General features: G+C 38.0%; 1 non-coding gene across 1 annotated transcript; it reads left to right on the plus strand.

Annotated features, from left to right (window-relative positions):
• Positions 1–4,975: 4,975 nt before the first annotated feature.
• On the plus strand, positions 4,976–5,082 carry LOC145071705 (small nucleolar RNA R71). The gene has a single exon (XR_013690712.1). It is a non-coding gene; the product is annotated as a small nucleolar RNA R71 (small nucleolar RNA).
• Positions 5,083–14,299: the final 9,217 nt, after the last annotated feature.

Below are 14,299 nucleotides of genomic sequence, written 5' to 3' on the forward strand. Positions count from 1 at the left end.
TTTCTGAACCGAACCTTTGCTTTCGGTTGTCAAATTTTTCAGAACCGAACGTATCCTTTCGGTTGTTTTGACCTTCATAACCGAACCTCTCTCTTCGGTTGTTATGACTTTCTTGTGACCTAACAGTGTTTTTCTCTAACTGTAAATTTCTGTCATGATAAGAGAAATGGGCATTTTGAGATTGCCGGAACTGTTTTCTTTCAAAGAGATTCTTCTTGTATCTCTAATTCCTTTGTTGTTTCTGATTTCTCACCTGCTTCGGCTGACGATGGATATTCGCTTTTTGTTTTTGCTTTCTGTCAGGTGATTCACTTTGAACTGATGATGTGTCGCTTGAAGGAGTGACTTCTTTTGCAAAAACTCCTTTTTCTTCAGGAACATCTTTTGTACCACTAGTACTTGGCACGTCGAAGCTATCAGGCTTATTCAAAGGCTCTGGCACATATCTGCCTTTGGTTTTCCATGAAGTCCTTTCTGACAGACCAACTGTTTCGTCAGCATTGTCGATAGGAGCAGACCAGAAGAACTCATCACAACCATCAACATTATCTTCGTTTACAATAGCTGTGAGTTCGGCTGTCTGATGTTCTGTTACGCCTATGACTTTATACACCTGATTTGGAGTTGTTCTCACTTTTTGGTATACAACAGCCTTTTCTTCAAGGATCGGGGACTTTTGTTGGGACAGACGAGCAAACTCCACAGAATTTTCTGAAATAAGATTTTTGTGGTTTTTGGGTTCGCTCTTGACAAACTCTGAACAGTCAACTGTGTCTTCAACAGAAATTTCACTCATATCATCGTCCTCATTGAGCTCAGATGCATTTTCAACATCAATTTTATTTTCTGAGCTCAGGTTGGCATTCAATGAGTCAAACTTTTGTATGGTTTCGGTTCTTAGTTTTAGTTTATCATTTTCATCCAAAAGATTTTTCAGCATGTCTTTATGGTCCTTGGACTTTATGAAAGATTCGATTTTGTCTAGACCATACATATATGTCGGATTAACATCCTCAGACGAAACAACACTTTCACAGTTATATGCTTCAGCGTCAATTTCATCCTCCTTAAACTCAAGGAAGGGCAAAATCATGCGATGAATTTTCTGCCCTATTTCACAGTTTAAATGAAGTTGAGTGATATTAGTGTAAAGACGCTTAGCAATTAAACAAAAGACATTTCTCTGTTTTAAAAGTTTTAAATTGTCTCCTTGTAAATAAATGTTTTCATCCTTGGATTTGATTAACTCCGACTCCTTTAGCTCCATCCACATCCTTCGTTCCTCACTCTTTGAAGATACCCTGCTTATTTGGTCAGTTAGGTTAGAATTGGTGACTCGTGTTTGAGTTAAACTGCTGTCTAGATGAGAGATTCTTGAATTAACATTTTTTAATTCCTTTTCATATGAACTTTGTGGGACTTTGAATGAAAAAAAACTGATTGTACCTTCTTGATTAATTCATCAAGCTCGTTAAACTGCACGCTGAGAGGTTTTGCTGTGAAGCACAAGTCCTCTCGCTCCTTTGTGTCTTCATTCCCACCATCTGTGTTGTATCCCCTCATCTGACACACGTCTGACACCATTAAACACTTTCCACCGCTCCCTTCACCTTTTGCAACATAGGCCTTTCCATGAGATGGCTTCCTGACTTCATCGTCCTCAGAATCGGTTGACCAGACCTCCACGCCACCGAACTCATCATCCGCTACCGAACCCTGCACAATTAAAGCATTCATAGAGGGGTTAGCAGTGGATTTATTTCTTTTGATCTCTTCCAGCTTTTTCAACAACACATTTTCTTCGTCTTTTTCCTCATCCTTTTCTGCCATTTTCTTGAGAACACAATCTTTGGCATAGTGGTTCTTTCCTCCACAATAATAGCAGCTCACACCCAAATCTCCTTCAGCTTTCGGTTCCTTCTTTGGTTCTTCTGCTTTCGGTTCTTCTGCTTTCGGTTCTTCCCTAACCTTTTCAGAACTGTAACTTCCCTGCCAATTTCGGTTCTTATTTGTAGGGAACCTTTTCTTGATGAACCTCTTTGGGTTTGAGACCATCATTGCATAGTCTTCAGACGTAAGGTCATAATCCTCTAGGTTGAGGTCTTCATCTTCCATCACAGCTTTGCTTTTGGACAGAAGGGCCAATGATCCCAAGCTTGAAACTGTTGGAATAGTGTCTAAGGCCGCAACTATATTAGGCAAGTGTTTGACCCGGTTGTGCATGGTCCTTTTGGGTTGCCTTCACCATAGCAACTTGATGGAATGATTTAATAAGAGAGAGTAAATATTATTAGTATATTATGAGAATAATATAAAGAATAATATATTGTTATTTGATTAATATAAGTCATAGAATTAATTGGAATTAATTTGGTGACTTAAAGAGATTAATTAAATAAAGGGGTATAAACTGTCAATTGTTTGATAGTTAAGCTTTAGACTATAAATCCTTATACATATACAAGGGACAGATTCTAGAAGCTAGGATAGCTTCAAAATCGTCCATGACTTATCTAAGGAAAGGATTTGGATAGCCTTAAGAGAAGATTATCCAATTAGGGTTTAGGTTGTAACCCTTAAGGAGTCTACAAGTATAAATAGATCCCAAGGGCAAGGCAAATCGGCACCTCTCCTAAAGTAAGAGAACCCTGGCCGATTTCCTCCCCTTTCCTCTCTCCCAAATCATCTTTCTTGCTATTGGTGTTTGTAAGCCATTAGAGGAGTGACATTTGTGACTCTAGAAGCTCCAAGACCACAAGATCAACAAGGAACTCAAAGGTATGGTTCTAGATCTGTTTCAATGTTGTTATTTAACCTAATTAGCCATTAGAAGTCTTGGATTCAAAGCATGTTTAATTAGAAAGCCTAGATCCAAGCATTAGGGTTTTGCATGCGCACATAGGAAAGTTCTTATGGCTAAAACCCATCAGAAACCACATTTTTCTCCTGTAACACAATCTTTTCTTGAGATTTCAAAATCCCTACCAGTTTCGCCAAAGAGTAAGATTTGAATTGCTCATGCGCTTTAACAGTGTACACAACCGCTCTCCACTCAGATCTGAGACCGTTTAAAAATGTAACCTTTTGTTCAATCAACTTCCTTTCAATATCATGTTTAATCATCTTACTAAGAAGATGATTGAAGCGATCGAACGTCTGAGTTACAGTTTCTTCAGGACTCTGCTTGAATTCACCAAATTCGGACAAAATCAAGGTTTGAATGGAATGCTCGAGATCTTCGTCCGTAGAATATAACTCTCGCAGCCTATCCCATATTTCTTTGCCAGTGCTACATCAACTCACTAGCCTGAAAGTGTCAGATTGAAGAGCGAATCTGATTAGTCTCAATGCTTTAATATTGCACTGAAATTTATCTTTTTCTTCTTGAGCAATATCTTTAACGTCTTTCAAAAGATCATTATACTCCTTCTGAGTTTTAATAATTCTTGAAGTTGCTGAATGAGCGAATGGTCCGGATACGATTGCTTCCCAGATGAGATATCCATTGTCCTCAGATCCGATGACATAATCTTCAAAGTGATGTGCCCAGACCTCATAATCCTGGGTGTAAAGGATGGGAATCTTTGTCGTTGATCCAATGCTATTTGAGATGTTGATGGGATTGGATTGTGACTCGTCCATGCTTGATCGAATAACCTGTTTAAAAGATCAGACTTGTAATATATTAAATTAGGGCAACACAAATAAATGTTGAGTTACGTCAATTATGGGATGACGGCTCAATAAATATCAGTAAATCCGGAATAACCCTAATCGCAACCTTTTTCACAGAAAATAAGTGTATGAATTACACATCCTCCTGCTCTGATACCAATTGTTAAGTTATTAAATAAACTTGAAGATCGATTAGATCTTTGTAACAGGTAGTGCGAAGAACATAAAACAATAAACAAGACAAGATTGAATCACAATGTGTCGAATGATTAATTCAAACAATCCTCAGCAGAGCTCGACTAAGAACTTCCGCTGTAGAGGATTTAGGGTTACAAGAACGATAATTAAAACTTCTGAATAATGCTCTGATCTATCGTTACTATCGTTTTTCTAAGATGCATGTAAGCACCTATATTTATAATAAACCCTACTATACTCACGGATGGACAGGCCCATACCGGAGATACAAAAACGGACTAGCTAACGAGCCCAATAGACGCAACACTTAATACAAAACACGACCCAACAGTGGCAAGTGCAATGGATCGATATATCAATGGTTACAAATTTATAGCTTGATAAGGTTCATGTTCACTATTACTAATCCTTTAGCAAACAAGTTAATTTAAATAGTGATCAAGTGATTAATTAAACTAACAAGTTTCCTAGTGTTCGGTTCGAATCAAGTAAGACTTGTAATGTTAGTAAACTAAATTTCTCAATTCAATCAAGTCATATGTGGTTGTTCGTCACACATGCTCACACAGCTGCAAATCGTGTGAGCATGTCTTCAAAGTCCATTTTATTCTCTTGCATCGACTCCTCCTTTTGATAGAAACCTCTCATCTTTAGCCTATATTCATCCTCCTTTTCCTTCTTGTACTCATCGTATGGTAGCCACTCCTTTTTTCAGTTTCCTCCAATCGTCATCAAACCTGTCGCGTGTGCTTTTCGGTTCCTATTCTCGTCAAGATCACAATCTTTAGTAAGGTGGGGCCCGCTACAATTGTCACATCCCACTCAGATGGCGTGGATGGATTGGTCCATCTTTATCATCCTACGATCCATGATTTCTAGCTTAGCCATCACTGCTTACATGTCATCGGAAACTGAATTTACCACCCCTCTTGTTGAATCGTGCCTTGGGTTATGATATTACCTTGAGTGCTTGGAGAATTCTTCAATCAACTCTTTAATGACTGCGGGTGCTTTCTTCATGAGTGGTCCTTGGGAGTCAAGGAGTTGTCTTGTTGTCACATTCACTCCATCATAAAAAATGGAGGCTTCTTGTTGAATACTTAGGTCAATGTGGGGGCAGTTTCTCAACAAGCCTTTGTATCTTTCCCACGCCTCATAGAGTGACTCGTCTCCTTGTTGTTCGAAGTTTGAAATGGCTTTTTTCAACTTTGATATTTTTGAGGGAGGGCAAAATTGATCAATGAACTATTCGCGCATCTTAGACCATGTTGTGATCGATCTTGGAGGGAGTGATTTTCGCCAATCATTTGCGGCTCCCCTTGAACATAACCAGTAGTATACGAAGTAAAACAATCTCGCGAAGCACACTAGGGATGTTGAAGTAGTTGGCTATGTCATTGACCTCGTCAATGTGCTTGTATGCATCTTTGTGATCCTTCTCGTAGAATGGGATGTCCTTCAGCTAGGCGAGTATGTGACCTTTCAACTCAAAGTTTTTTGTCGTTGGAATCGCGGGTTGCACGAGTCCTGGCCCGGTATGGTCACACATCCTTCTCTTGTATTCGCCCATGGGTATGTGTGTGATATCACCTATCTCTTCTTGTGGCTCGGGTTCACTTTCTTCTTCAAATTAAGGTGTATTCAGCTCGAGATCTTCTATCTTCTTGTCAAAACCGCTTGACTCTCCGATTGCCTTGTCCTTCTTTTTGCGAATAATCGATTCTGGATCTTCAACGGGTGATACTACTGAAGAAATGGAGCTTCTGGTCATAAACTTCTTGAAACAAAACAGAAAAAACACGCGTAAAACTAACAAAGCAAAGCAACAAAAGCAATTGAAAATGCGAACAACTCGTCGAGTTTAGTGATGGACACGACGAGTTCAACGCAAAAACAGAAAACTGAGAACGAAAATTTAAAACAGAAAAACTAGAAACTTTGGATGAATAAATTTCACACAAAGGATCAATAACACCTGAAAATAAAATAACTATTAGAACCGTTCCCCGAAACGGCACCAAAAACTTGATACGTGTGAAATAGTACTAGTTTTACTCCTACTAATTTAAACACAAAATAAACACATGAAAGGCAGTGTACCTATCAATTAGCAATATAGTTCAAGCAAGTAGGGTATCGAACACAGGGAACAGTGACAATTAAAATAAATACTAGAATTACCTAATTAAAAACAAGTAATAAAAAGGGGGTTTTCTCTAGTTTTGCAAGACTAGAAACTTAATCATTCAAATAACACTCAAACAAAAGATAGTTAATCAAATAAAGAGAATAAAAAGACAACTAGATTCAATGATAAAAGAGACTTCTGTTCAGATTCGATTCACTTATTCCTATGGTTGATTTCGTGGCAAGTGCAATTGATCAATATATCAATGGTTACTGATTTATGACGTGACTAGGTTCATGTTCACTATTACTAATCCTTTAGCAAACAAGTTAAATTAAACAGTGATCAAGTGATTAAACTAACAAGTTTCCTAGTGTTCGGTTCGAATCAAGCAAGACTTGTAATGTTAGTTAACTAAAATTTCAATTCAATCAAGTCATATGTGGTTGTTCATCACACATGCTCACACATGAAGTTAATTATTTTCTAATTAACCCTAGGTTCATGTTCACTAATATTAGGCATACAATCTTGTTTTCACAAAACTATATGCTTCAATCAATTAAGAAGATGTTCATACAACTCAATAAACTTGATTATTAACAGAAAACAATTATCATTAACACATAAGGATCTTTAACAAGCTTATCAACATAAATAACCAAATCAAATTAATCCGACCCACTCAATCAAACCATATTCATAAGATCATCTAGTCTAAACATAAGTATGAAGCTTTTAGCTCATAACTACAGCAAATAACAACCTAAAATAGAAATCTAATGATTCAAACATGGTTCACACAAAAGATTAAGATAAGAGTAATGTTTGTTTGCCTTTGATCTCTTCAAAATTCACTTCTAGGTTGAATTCTCAAAAACTAAAGCTCCAAGAACCCTTCTGATCTTCAATAGTCGCCAAAAGCCTCCAGAATGTGTTAGGGTTTCGGGAATAAACGATAAATATATGGATTTCCAAAATCCAGCACCAACTCGTCGAGTTTTTAAGATACACTAGACGAGTTTTTCACTTAGTACGCATGTACGGAAAGGCATTGTTGAATCGGCAACCTTCTGACCAACTCGTCGAGTTTTTCTTCTTTTAAGCCTTATTTCTTCAAACTTCAATCTCCAAGCTCCCAATTGCTAGTTTCGCTTCCTTTTTGGCCCGATCATGTCTACATTGCTGAAATTGACATATTAAGATAATTAAGCACCTTTTTTCCATAATACGGGATAAAATCAACATAAAATATTTAGATAATGCATTGTGTTTATGACTAATTAAGAACATATCAAAATACCTCACACATGACTTTTTCTTGCCCCCAAGCAAAACTGAATTTTAACACACTATCATCACATAAGACAATCCCAATCAAACCTAGCCATTACGCCAAGACCGCAACGCATGCATTTGTCTCTAAATTTTTTCCAAGGGACCCTCCTAATACTAAATACTAACAATCCTCATAAACACTCGCCCACTTCTTTTGAACAATAATCATTTTATGCATCCCTTCGAATCCATCCGCAAAAAACTTTCTTAAACTCAAGTCATTTTTGGTTAAACCCCAAAGCACACATACGGAAAAATAACCTAGAAAAGAAAATTACAATAAAAATAAATAACTTGATAACTTGAATCTTCAATAATTTGTAGCTTTTCTTCATGATAGTTCTTCTTTTTCTTCATAGCTTTGTAGATTCTTTCTTTCAAACATTGCATCACACTTTTTTTTCTTTTTCAATTTTTTATCTTTTATTATTATTATTTTTTGTTTAATTTTTTTTTTCAAACTCACTTTTTCACTCAAACTAAAAACCTAGAAAAACATATGATGACGCAAGGGTATTTAACGTCATCCTTTATTGATTAAAGGCATTAGTCTCATGTGCAATGACTACTTAAGCTTTCTTGGATACATTTTTAGTACACGATGTTAAACATATTGTGTCCCTCAAACTAAGCGAGGTTGGGTTTTTGTCCCATGATTTCACTAGAATAAAGGGGGCCACAAATGCATTATAACATATATTGGTTCAACTAAACATTTGGGTCCTCATAAAATCATCAAACACAATACTAGCATGGAATCCTAATTGCTTTACCAAAATTTTCTGAATTAATCCTAGCAATTTTTTATGCAATTTTTTTAAAACTAAACATAGGATTCTAATTTAACTGATGTAACTAACCCCCTACGCCACGCTTAATTTATATAATGTCCCTATTGCATGTTATGCATGATAAAGAACAAAAAGGTAAAGAGAGAATTGGAACAAACTCCCCTGGGATAGAAGTTGCGAGGTTGATATTCTTCATTTTAAGCTCCATCTTCAGTTGACTTTAGGCATGGGTACAGCTCATCCACGCCTTGGGTGTCAAAATCTCGTGTGGTATGGCTCAAAAAATAGAGGAAAAAGCTCTTGGAAATGTTTAGGAATGATCTTCAAGAAAATAATCAATGCCCGCGTCGAAAGGAATCAAATTGTCAACTCGAAGATAAAAGAATGAGCAACTTGTCGAGTTCATATGGAGACTCGCTGAGTTGAATCGCTATACTGGCAGAAAGTCGCGCTTTTTCACTTGGACTCGTCGAGTTCTATATGTGTACTCGACGAGTTTTCCTCGCTGTATAGACAAAAATTGCTTTCTGCTTCAGGTCCATTTCTGGGGTTTGAGGAGGGTATTAAAGCAACACTCCCCCTTGTTTTTCTTTAGTAAAAAGACTCTTTTCCTGCTGTTTTAAGTTTCGGACTCATAATTGGACTCAAAACTCCTAATCTTCTCATCTAGACTCGACTTCTCACATTATTTCTTCACGGTATATTCATGCATTCAATCCCTCACCATATTTTCTGTTAAGATCATAAATAAACACCAAGTAATAAAAAGGAAAACAAACCAAATAAAATCCTAAATTGATTCCTAAAAAACTAAAGTTTAGAAACAAACAAACCAAAACAAAGAAAAACACACAACCAAATAAAAATTGTTTCAACATGCCAACTCAAATAAAAATCAAAGGATAATCACTCTTCATCCTCCTTCGTCTCCTCCTCCATATCCGCTACCTTCGGCTCATCTTTTTCAGGCATTCCACCTTTCTTCCCAACTTCTAACATGAGGGTTGTCAGGAACATTATCCATTCGGGGGATGTTCATGTGGTGCATCATATGGACGAGGGTCATGTGGTTATAGTTCAAACTACGGCCGATGTCATCTTGATACGCGCTCAACTCCACATTATATGAGTCCATTGGTAGCTCATCTTCAGCTGGGATCACGGGCGGGTCATCATGCATGCGCCCTTGCCTCGGTCTTACCCTCCTACCAGATTGCTAGGGTACCACCACCTCGTCCTCATCGCGAATAGCAAAATCCCCTCCCCCCCCCCCCTAAAATCTTCAATAATTATATTCCTCTTGTAAAGAAGAGGACTAAAGGCAGGTTGTCGTACCATGGTTAAGTGGTTACTTATCCCTCCTCCAAAAACACCATACGATCTCGCCAATTTTGTCACAAACTTCCCACCACATATCCGTGAAATTTTTTTGTCCTTCATTCCACCCTTAGCTTAATACCTCGCCATGCAATATGGAATGTTGCAAAAAGTGTTTGGCATAATAATACACCAAAGAAAAAATACATCATGGCTTAGTACTTTGTCATCATCTTGCGCATATTGATTGAACTCGCGATGAACCAGTGGATAAGGAGGTGGATTAGTGACCTTATGCTCGCTTCTTGGTCGGCCGATGGAATATAAACTCCATTGGCTATTGTGGTCCACCAATTAACTCTAGCTTCCCGGTTTGGGCAATCTTTGTGACAATTCTCCAAAAACAACCCGAAAGCTCCCGTCATCACCTCCTCTTGATCATATAATCCCATCCTCTATGCCAATTCAGCCATTCTACACCCCTAAACTCATCCCCAAGGCAAAAAGTCAATGCATTGGTGTCATAATAATCATCACCACCACGAAATGTGATAGTATCATAGAATTCTAAACACAACTCTTGGTATACTGGTTCTTGTAACTAGCACAACCTTCTCCACACATCACAAGTAATTGTAACCCCGTTGTTTAAAAACACCTTTGTTAGATATGGGTTCATCGCCTCTACCAATCCTACTTGATCTAACCAAGGCCAACTTAACTCTTTCAGTAAGTAAAAGTCCTTCTTCTTGAGTGTTTCCAACTTCTTCCTCCATCTAACCAAGGTAGCTTTTGACCCAACTTGAGGAAAGTTAAACCAAGGGAAGTTACCTTGGTTCCTTGGAGCATTTTTTCCTCTGCCTCTGTTCATATTTCTATAAAACAAACAACAAGGAAAAACCACACAAACCACAGAATATGTAAATAATCGAAAATCTAGGCAACAACAGAATAAACTCGTCGAGTTCCAAGAACAAGTTGACGATTCGAAGAAGATTGCGAGAACTCTTCACTGATTCAAACAGTTTCAACCATACAGACACAAATTTGTTCTGGGGGGTAGTAAAGCAAGCATTAATTCATAATAAAAAGTAGTCAAGGTGTTTTAATTTAGTTAAAATCAAAAACCTAATGTTCATATCAAATTCAAAAATCGGGATTTTTAACAAATTTCAACCATTAAACTCTTAAAAATCGAACCTTTAACAGATTAAGAGTGAAAACCTAACCTTTTTGCGAGAATTGGAGAAGAAACACGAAAATTGGAAAGTTCTTACTTGAGAGAAAAAGCTCATCAAGTGCAAGGTGGGTGGCGGATGTGAATGAGAAACTTTACTTCTTAGGGTAAAAACCCTAATTTACTGAGTTTAAAAATTATATTATATTTTTTTGGTAATAAAAACCTACTCGTCGAGTTCGGGGTCCCAAACTCGTCGAGTAGAGACGAGTTCCGTCAAAATGTCGCGATTTTTCAGATGAACTCGTCGAGTACGCATATCGACTCGGCGAGTTTTTGGCTCTTTTCAAAAAAAAATTCTCTTTAAATAAATTTCACCACACCCCACACTCAAACTTTGCTAGTCCGCAATAATTTTAAGCAAATCTGAAGTCTTAGAGTGAAAAATCCTAATAAAACACCCAAAACTAAAAAACTAAAAAGAAAAGAAAAGGAACAAGAAAGCAAACTCAAACAACGGGTTGCCTCCCGTAAGCGCTTCTTTTTTAGGAGTCTTTAGCTGGACTCCTTCCCGCTCTACGTTGTGTCGGTTTTGAATGGGAATTCCTTCTTTACCTTTTGCTCTTTACACTTTATTTTGTAGGTATGTAACTTCCTCTTGTATGCCCTTTTTGAATCTTCCTTTTTCTTCTTAGTGGCGTTCTCTTCAAATTTACGCTTTATGCGTGTGCCAATCTTTGTCTTCTTTTCTTCTTTCTTGTGTCCCACTTTCTTCACTTCCATCTTTTCTATCTTGATTTCTTTTTCATTGACCTTCTCATTATCACTTGAAATCACATTTCCATCCTCACATTCTTCATCATCTTGTGGATCGAGTAGTTGAAAATTGAAAACTTCAAAATTAGTCGACACTAAGGCATAAGGCTTGGTTCTTCTTACCTTTATAATCACATTTTCCTCCTTACCTTCTTCATCTAAGTTTGACGACTTTATTGCCTCCACTTTCAGATTAATAGTGTGCAAACCAAATGAATATTTATTGTCCTTTGTGTCATCCCAAATCATAGTATGTTCATGTTTCTTTAAACTCTCATGCTTGTTTTCATTATTGATCTCACCATGTTGCGAATGTTGGTTTGAACACTCCAAGTTTGCTTCAAGGCCTTTTGCACCATCTTCTCCTATATTTCCCTCAAGTAGCTTTTCCAATTTTTGTAAATCTCTTTGGGCATCAAAGTTCTCTTCTAAGTTAAATGTGAAATCCTTTGATTTATGCTCTTGCCATTCGGCTAGTTCCTTTTCCAACAATTCATCAATTAGACCCATAGAGGCAATCACATCATCACTGGACCTTGAGTGCTTATTCTCTTGATCAACTCGAAAAGTAACCGAATCATCCCCCACCCTAAGAGTAAGTTTTCATTCGTGCACATCAACTATGGCACAAGCAGTATTCAAGAATGGTCTTCCAAGAATGATCGGGACTTTGTGGTTCTCTTCCATATCCAACACTATGAAGTCAATAGGAAACACCAATTTATCAACTTTTATTAGGAGATCTTTGCATATTCCCATTGGATGTGTCATCGTTTTGTCAACTAGATGGATTTTCATTTGGATAGGCTTTGGTTCTGGAAGGCTTAACTTCTTGAAGAAGGAGTATGGCAGAATGTTTATACTAGCCCCTGAATCAACCAATGCATGAGTGGTAATCAAGTTTCCAAATTGTCAAGGCAAAGTTATACTGCCTAGATCACCCATCTTCTCTGGCAGTTCATTCATCATAGCGGCTGAACAATGTTCGCTTAAAACTATTTCCGTTACCTCTGCCATATTTCTTCTATTTGTGAGGAGGTCTTTAAGCAAGCTTGCATACCTTGGTGTTTGTATTATTGCTTCAATGAATGGGATGTTCACTTGGAGTGCCTTTATGTGTTCTAGAAGCTTCTTATATTCAACAATTTGTCTATCTCGTATGGCTCGACCTGGGAATGGCAAGGGAGGCTGAGATGGTTTTAAAGGAGATTTATTTTTTTCTTCAGACGAGGAACTCGTCGAGTTACTTTTTGGAACTCATCGAGTTTTTGTTACTGTTTGCGATTCTTGATTTTCTTCTCCTTTTCTTTGCACCTCTTTTGATTCTTCTTATGGATTGGAGTCAGAGGAGTGAAAATTTGCTCAGAGCTTGTTGTTATTGCATTTACATGATCCATTCTCGGTATCGCTAGGAAGTCCGCCTAGCGTCCGCTCGTTAATTTGCCTTGAAAGTTGTCCTAGTTGTTTCTCAATGTTGAGAATAGAGGCTTGCTGATTTCTCATTAACGCTTGTTGCTCTTTCATTATTTCCTGTTGTTCTCGTGTCGCCGCATCGGTTTCGTTGTGTCTTTTCTTAGATGCAGTTGCAAATCGTGTGAGCATGTCTTCAAAGTCCATTTTATTCTCTTGCATCGGCTCCTCCTTTTTATAGAAACCTCTCGTCTTTAGCCTATATTCATCCTCCTTTTCCTTCTTGTACTCATCGTATGGTAGCCACTCCTTTTTCGGTTTCCTCCAATCGTCATCAAACCTGTCGCGTGTGCTTTTCGGTTCCCATTCTTGTCAAGATCACAATCTTTAGTAAGGTGGGGCCCGCTACAATTTTCACATCCCACTCAGATGGCGTGGATGGATTGGTCCATCTTTATCATCCTACGATCCATGATTTCTAGCTTAGCCATCACTGCTTACATGTCATCGGAAACTGAATTTACCACCCTCTTGTTGAATCGTGCCTTGGGTTATGATATTACCTTGAGTGCTTGGAGAATTCTTCACTCAACTCTTTAATGACTGCGGGTGCTTTCTTCGTGAGTGGTCCTTGGGAGTCAAGGAGTTGTCTTATTTTCACATTCACTCCATCATAAAAAATGGAGGCTTCTTGTTGAATATTTAGGTCAATGTGGGGGCAGTTTCTCAACAAGCCTTTGTATCTTTCCCACGCCTCATAGAGTGAATCGTCTCCTTGTTGTTCGAAGTTTGCAATGGCTTTTTTCAACTTTGATATTTTTGAGGGAGGGCAAAATTGATCAATGAACTATTCGTGCATCTTAGCCCATGTTGTGATCGATCTTGGAGGGAGTGATTTTCGCCAATCATTTGCGGCTCCCCTTGAACATAACCAGTAGCATACGAAGTAAAACAATGTCGCGAGGCACACTAGGGATGTTGAAGTAGTTGGCTATGTCGTTGACCTCGTCAATGTGCTTTTATGCATCTTCGTGATCCTTCCCGTAGAATGGGATGTCCTTCAGCTAGGCGAGTATGTGACCTTTCAACTCAAAGTTTTTTTTCGTTGGAATTGCGGGTTGCACGAGTCCTGGCCCGGTATGGTCACACATCCTTCTCTTGTATTCGCCCATGGGTATCTGTGTGATATCACCTATCTCTTCTTGTGGCTCGGGTTCACTTTCTTCTTCAAATTAAGGTGTATTCAGCTCGAGATCTTCTATCTTCTTGTCAAAACCGCTTGACTCTCCGATTGTCTTGTCCTTCTTTTTGCGAATAATCGATTCCGGATCTTCAACGGGTGATACTACTGAAGAACTGGAGCTTCTGGTCATAAACTTCTTGAAACAAAACAGAAAAAACACATGTAAAACTTACAAAGCAAAGCAACAAAAGAAATTGAAAATGCGA

The sequence above is a fragment of the Lactuca serriola genome, chromosome 8 (genome assembly GCF_051521515.1).
Source record: "Lactuca serriola cultivar US96UC23 chromosome 8, Lser_US96UC23_V15, whole genome shotgun sequence".
Taxonomy (NCBI): domain Eukaryota; kingdom Viridiplantae; phylum Streptophyta; class Magnoliopsida; order Asterales; family Asteraceae; genus Lactuca; species Lactuca serriola.